Below are 7763 nucleotides of genomic sequence, written 5' to 3' on the forward strand. Positions count from 1 at the left end.
ATAATGAATTGGGTGATAATATACGTGCATATTGGCAAACATTACTCCTAAATAATACAGAAAAGGGAAGATATTTTTAATACGCTGATTGGAAAGTTCATTTATTAATAATGCCTCAGCGCGACATATTATTCTTTGTGCGTTGACGATATAATTGCGGAAATAACATAGAATGCAAAGATATTTTCTAAAAGATATAAACGTGTGTTGACCTTACAAGGCAAGAATCTTCATGAATGAAAATTGAACGATGGAGGAACTTTCACCATCACAGACCGTGTCTACGCCGAACAGTGTAGCGTGATCGAAAATGTTTCATCCCTCCATGTAAGGAATGGTGAACAGGCTGATGCATTGCTTTTTTTAAATTAAATTTATTCAAATTTTCATTTAAATAATGTGGAGCTTACTTTTCAAGGACACTGTCAAATTCAGAAGTCGTGAAGCCATTACCGGTATTATTGATTTCCAGTAACAACAAAACGATAAGTACGGGTTATGTAAGAGGTTGAACAGATTTGTAGGGCAAACTCTAACAAATGAAAAGGTTTTTAATGACTTTATCTAGCAAATTGATCCTTTGCAATATGCATCTTTCGAGTCTGAATGTAAACCGGAAACGCGGATGTATCAATTATATCGTAAATTAATGAACGAATTCGGAATTACGATACGATATATTTTTACAGTAAAAAAAGTTTTTACTTTTTAACTATTAGTATAGTTACAGCAGTACTCGATTTTTGTATTTATAAATAAACACACACAGAGAAATGAGAGACATAACTTTTACACTTGTGGCGTGAACTTGACGAGGTATTTAATTTTCTGAGAATCTTACCAGTGCACCAGAACTTGTGACGCCACTAACGATTGCATATCAAATTTATATATTCAATAAAAATCTCAATGGCACTTATGACACATCTTTCCTATATCTATTTGAACATAACAAAGTAATACCTCTTGTTAAGTTGATGGAAATTGTCATGAATGTATCATGATATGCACAATTGTTTTTATCATGTCTCAAACAGTTATAACCGAATGTTATATTTTTGACTTTGTATTTAGTCCGACTTTTAACGTGCAAGACTATTTATAGATCTTTATGCAATTATTATATATTCTTAATAAGGCATCAAAATCAATCCGCCATTCCGGCATTTTCAGACGTAAAGATTTTAAATTTTAATTAGTCTTTAATTGTCTTACTAGAAATAATAACAGTGAAACAGACAAGCGAAATACAGCTAGCCATACTTAGTTTTCTTGTTTTGTTAATCATGTTAATAGAGAATTAAAAGAACAATAGCTCAGTGTTTCCAAATTTACATACCAGGATGATCACCAATGAAATAACCAAAATACCGATATTAAAATAATTCAGACTAGGGATTAAAGGCAATTCAAGTTTTATCAAGGTTGACTCGTTTTGTTTTGAAGACATTTATAACAAAAGTCGAATTAAGTTACCAAAATACATATTAAGCAGGCAAAAAATATCATATCATGAAAGAAGACTTATCCATGGATTCGGTTAAAACCTAAATAATTTCCTGATCAAAGGAAAGAAATGGTTACTATGACTCTACTACTATATAACAGGCTAGGGACATGGCATTAAATTGTAATTCAATTATTTAGTAAAACGATATTTTTTTAATTAAGCACAACATATATAAATATAAAAAGAAGATGTGGTATGATTGCCAATGAGACAACTGTCCACAAGAGACCAAAATGACACAGACATTAACAACTATAGGTCACCATACGGCCTTCAACAATGAGCAAACCCCATTCCGTATAGTCAGCTATTAAAGGCCCCGATATGACAATGTAAAACAATTCCAATCATACACAAGGATAATTCCAGTTGCAACATCTCATAACGTCATGTATCGTATATGGGGCAATATGCGTAATTGTTTCTCCATAGGCGGTAATGATAACGTTTTCTTCTGTTGCTCAGCCTATATCGTAAGCTTGTATATGGATGAAGGCTTCTTTCGAAGCTGAGACATTTTCACATATGTGGTTAAATTTTCGGGGTATGAAGTGTGATTCATTTTTCCGTAAATTAGCAAACCCCGAGTATCCTTTTGCGATACGGCTCCTCACTGTTAAAAATCCCATTGTTAACACAATTAGTTCTTTGAAAATTTAATGCTTTGAACACATTTAATAGCTTCATAGTTTTTACACATTTATTCTGTGTTCCCTGACTTTCTAAATTAACACAAATAGTTCAGCTCAGTCATTTGTTTATCATAGAAATGTGTCAAATATCACTACACAGAAATTTTTGAGTTCCTCATTTCAAGGCGCATTGGGGATATTGTCCCATATATGTACTGACAAATCACAAGCATTCTATACGTTAGCAATGTCTCAAATAATTCCTTGTCAACAAGTTTCATTATGTAACACCAATGATTTTCTTTGAAGGCTGCCTCTACCATTCCGCACACGGTTTTCATTCAAAACTTACTTGTAAGACTTTTAATATCTACATTTAAGAACATAGATGTAAAAATATTCACAGTGTCAAATCTACATATAAACTCAGCTCGTTGTTTACTCTTTTAACCATAGATTCGCTTTATGAAATACTTTCGCTTCCATATGTAAATTCTCCATGATAAAGCTTGAATGTATTGCAAACTCTAACAAGTTTATATCAGCTAAACATATGCATGAAATTCAAATGACAGTTCTAGCATACCATTGCTGGGAATTCAATTGATTCCTCCGAATCTTCTTGAAAATAAAATATGCTGGTAGGTCATAGTGAGAGATGTGTTAAATAAAAAAAACTCAAATAAATTAAATTGTAGATCAAACATTGTTTTCAAATTCTATATTTTTTTTTATCGAATCCACCTTGTCAAAAACGTAACAATATTGAATATTATGATTGAAACGAAGCCTGCAAGTGGAGTACACTTGAAAACCCTTGTATTACTGTATCATGTGTATTTTACAGAAATAAAACGGGATTATATTAAATTGTTTAACAAAAACTGCCAGAAAACACAAATTGGACTTCATCGAAACACCAGTCTTGATGACGAAATAAGTAATTATACTTCATACGGAAATATTACCTTGACTTCATTAACAAAAGTCTCTTCACAGACGTGTTTTTGCTGCACGGGTCTATTTCAACTTACTTTATGAATGCTTGACGGGCGGCTTCCTGGTCTCCTGATAATTGTAAAACAATACCAAGAATATTGTAGGCTTCAGATTGAAGATCTACATCATTTTCAATTAAAACGTTTTCTGCTATAACATGTTGCAAATTGTGGAAGGAATCCTGACATTGACCGCGATTATTTAGATGATAATGACATACAAATTTTAGAAAATAAGCATAAATTATAGAGGAAATAAAATATATATCATTTTCCACTTCCATTTGTAGTTCATTTGGTATTAGCCAAGAGTTTTTTGTAAATTCCATTATATCGATGCGCATTTTTTTCCACAATTGTACAATACTTGTATTCTCGAATACTTCCAATTCGGGCAATCGGACATGAATATCCGAAGTATCCATTAAGAAGTATAATTTTTCGAGATTACATTTTGGTATACAATACATTATGATGTGTAATGCCTTACTGTATTGTTTTGTCCTATAGAAAAGCGAAGCTATCATCAGCCATCCAGAAACAGCGTCATGATGAATATTCTGTAACAGAGTACAAATACATGATTTGAACTGTTTGTATTGGTGTTAATAACTTTTTCTAGTATTGTGTAGTGGAATACACTGTACATGTTGTGCACACAACAATGACATGGTATATGTATATAAATAATTTAGAGATGATTTCTCACAGGAAATTATTTTATGTACTCATCAATATTGTAATATGATATACTATTTGAGTAAAACAACAATTTTGAATTCAGTGTTTTGGCAACATCGGTAGTATGCAATGTATGTCGTGGGATTTGAACCATACATTTAGATACATGAAAGTCAGAAAATTGATTTGAAAATAAGATACATCGCCATCCTTTACTATGCAGATAATTAAGTTTCTCTAGCAGCAATTTACGAGGACATCCCTCTATTTTGTTCTCAAACATGCTATTCTCCGGAATGAAGTAATGTAAACAAACCGAATAGACAACAGAAAAAATCAGTCTTTTTAAAGAGTGCATAAAACAAAGAATAAGATTTTCTGGTTGCCATATTGGTTGTGGTAATTCTTCTGATATCCAGAAGATAATTGTTTTCAAAAAATATGAACAGAGTAAATCTTCACATTCGACGAAGGATGCTATTACATCTTTCAAAAGAATTTTTAGGAGAGCATAGCATATCAGTTGAGTGTGTGTGAAAGTATTGATTAGAAGTTTTTCACCAACAGAAAAAGAAATTCGCCAATCAATATCCTCTGTTGGCGATTCCTTACTCCAATTGGTACAACAAGTACTCCATGTTTTATTATACATTGTTTGACACCATAACCTTGCCATATTTGATCTTGATATCCAATGTGATGCTTTTGATATCCATGTTTCACAATGAAAGCAAATGACATGATCCAACAATCCTTTTCCGTCCGATATACAAGGTCCATGAATTATTCCACCGTATCCATCAGTCAAGTGATGTCGAATAAACAATGTGGTGGAGATATAATGTTTTCCGTTAAGTTCTTTGCAGATGTGTGCTTCATCTTTATAACCAGTATTTTGTACTTATAACCGAGCAAAACCTGGGTGTACGTCGTCTGTTTCCATTCTATAATATACTATATTTGGATCAAGTCGTTTTTCTCCATATTCATAAACGACTACCAATTTTGCAACTTGCATCATATCCACATCATTACCTCTCAACACTAGCCTTTCACCAAAACTACCACTTGTGATAGTGGTTTGACACTCGTTGCTGTTCAAATTATCCCTGACTGTATTGATCAGTCTCATTGTTTTTACATGTTTCTCTGATCCAACTATTTTTCTGACACATATAACGATACAGTGCTAATGATATGGTTTTTGCTTCTGTGTCTAAAATATCAATGAAATAAATATAAGAAAGGCAAAGGATACAAAAAGGAGTAAAATGATTTGTGATATAGAATGAAACATAATGTTCTACCTATTGACTGTTTACACTGAACTTCTATTGTAATTTCTCTTAAATGTGGATTCTGTTGATTGTAATACAGTATTGCTTTTAACCATGTTAAAAGAGTGGCACAAAATACAAAAGGAAAAGGGTAAGTCAAGCTCACAAGTCAAAGCAAAAAAAGCAAGCAAAAGACAAATAGCCTACATGCCACAGCATAGACATGAACGCCTGAGTAACACTATCTCACGGGTACTCCAGTAGTGTGGATAGATATTTTGCCATGAGGCACCCGTTCAACCAATAAACAGTATCCTTAATGAATATCTCTAAATGTAATTTTATTTCATTCAGCATTATAAAAACATGAACATTGTCAAATACAGTCATGGGACATTCTTCATATAAATAGAAGTCAATGTGACAGAAACGAAATATAAAAACGCAAATGATTAAGTCACTATGATACAAAAAAGAGTAAAACGATTTGTCACATGGAATAAAACACAATGTTCACCCTGTTGACCGTTAACATGGAACTTCTATTGCATTTAAGCTTTAAATTGATGTTTTTTTTTATCTATCTGTAATGTGAGGGTACCCAAATTGCATCTATTTTGACCGTGTTTTAACCTACGTTTTATTATGCTTCAGACAAAGGTTTTCCTTATGTGTTTATTTTGTAGAAGATGTATCATTATTTACTATATGGTTTCACCAATTTAATTTGGAATCATCGAAAAGTTGGTCTGAACTGACCTCCAAATCATCAATGGCTCTGTAATGAGGAGTAAATGGAGTACCCAAATTGCATTCATACTTAGATTCGCATTGCCAAAGGCCGAATAACAGAGCTTTTGTTTAATTTCTTCAAATATTTTGAACAATTGGATATAAGTCCATACTTACTTATAATTTTTTAAGAAATGGATACTTGTACGATACTGTATTTGCTAATTTTAAAAAGATGATGTTTTGATTACCCCACATGGCGACATATCGGTACATTTTGCCTTTTTAGTAAACATCTGTTGATAAACATTTTCACCTATTTTGAAAGACGTGCATAGCATCAAATCATAAAGACCAATTATTTAGTCTCTAAAAACTCTTGTACAGTGACGTTTTATTATAATTAAGCATTGCTTTTAAACCTCAAACGAGAGGCATGAAATACAAAAGGATTAGTTCAACGCACAAGTCAAAGGTAAACTGACAACGTCAAGGCAAAAAAGCATTAAAAAACAAACATACCACATCATAGAAACAAACGCATGAGCAACACGACCTCACAGGTTCTCCGGAAGCGTCGGTATAACTTGTTGCCGTGACGCACCCGTTCAACAAAAAAACCGTTGACTTTACAAATGTCTCCAAATGTATTATATTTTATACAGCATAACGATAAAATTTAATATGAACATTGTCAAATAAATCATAAATGATTTGCATATCTTCAAATATTACTTTGGGTTGGTCCGTTAGTATTTCCCCCTTGGTTTACAATCCGAAATCAGATTCATACGGTCAAGAAGTTCAAGCAAATTAAGATTGATAAAACAAATACATAACTGTTATTTCTATTAGAATGAATAATAAAAAATGATGCATTAAACATATTTAAGCTTGGAAAATGTATAATTACAAAAAAACATAATTCCGGGAAAGTCAATGTGGCGGTTTACTACTAATTTACGATATATCAATTGTTCATTTAATGGGAAATAGTAGGCAATGTAACAAAAATGATATCTAAAAAATAAAATGGTTGGGTTAAGAATCACAAGGATTAAACAATATTTTTCTAGAGTTTATTGATCTGCTAACTTGGTCGCTGGGTCTAAAACATTTATAAAAAGATTTTTGGACTTTTATTTTGTTTTGCGAGTTAATCGCCCCAGTTTACATACAGGATAAAAAAAACGATAACTGTTCATTCTGTCCAATACTTTTCAGAATATGTCAGAGACTTTATTTCGTACTTTAACATTGCTTAGCAAGTCAAATAAGGTGAAAAAGCAATCAAATACAAATTTGTGTTAAGATTTTATTTTTCAAGTGTGTAAAATGTTTTGAGGATACACTTTATTCAAATTATTCTACATGTTGGCTCGTTTAAACAGAAGTCCAACTTAAACAATTGACACAAATAGAGTATAGTTGAGGGTAAACAACGTGTAGTGATACATGTACATGAAGACACAGTGTTTACGTATCATGGTGTTTTTATATTTTCCGTGAATACCTTCACATGAGTTTGGTTTTCAAAATGGAAAATGACGATGGAAGTATATTCTTAATGTAAAACAATGAAGGAAGTGATGTCGTAATTATTGACTGTGTTGTTTCAAACTTTGGACCATGATCAAATGTGTTTTCAAATATATTCGATTTCAGTCTGGACAACGAAGAGGATAAATTTAGCTCAGCTATTAATGGCAAGTGGTATACATGGTATACATATATATATTGAAATGAAGTCATCTTCTATTACTTCTTTATTTGTTTTATTTTTTTATTTCACATTACGTTAATGAGGAGAGAAAAAGAAAAACATGTAAAGACAGGTTCCTTCCTCGTTCACAACAATTTATCTGACTCGCTAGTTGATTAGCAAGAGACGGTTATTGTTAACCCAAAAGGTACCACTTGAATATCCCCCTTT

Source organism: Mytilus galloprovincialis, chromosome 8, assembly GCF_965363235.1.
Source record: "Mytilus galloprovincialis chromosome 8, xbMytGall1.hap1.1, whole genome shotgun sequence".
Classification (NCBI taxonomy): domain Eukaryota; kingdom Metazoa; phylum Mollusca; class Bivalvia; order Mytilida; family Mytilidae; genus Mytilus; species Mytilus galloprovincialis.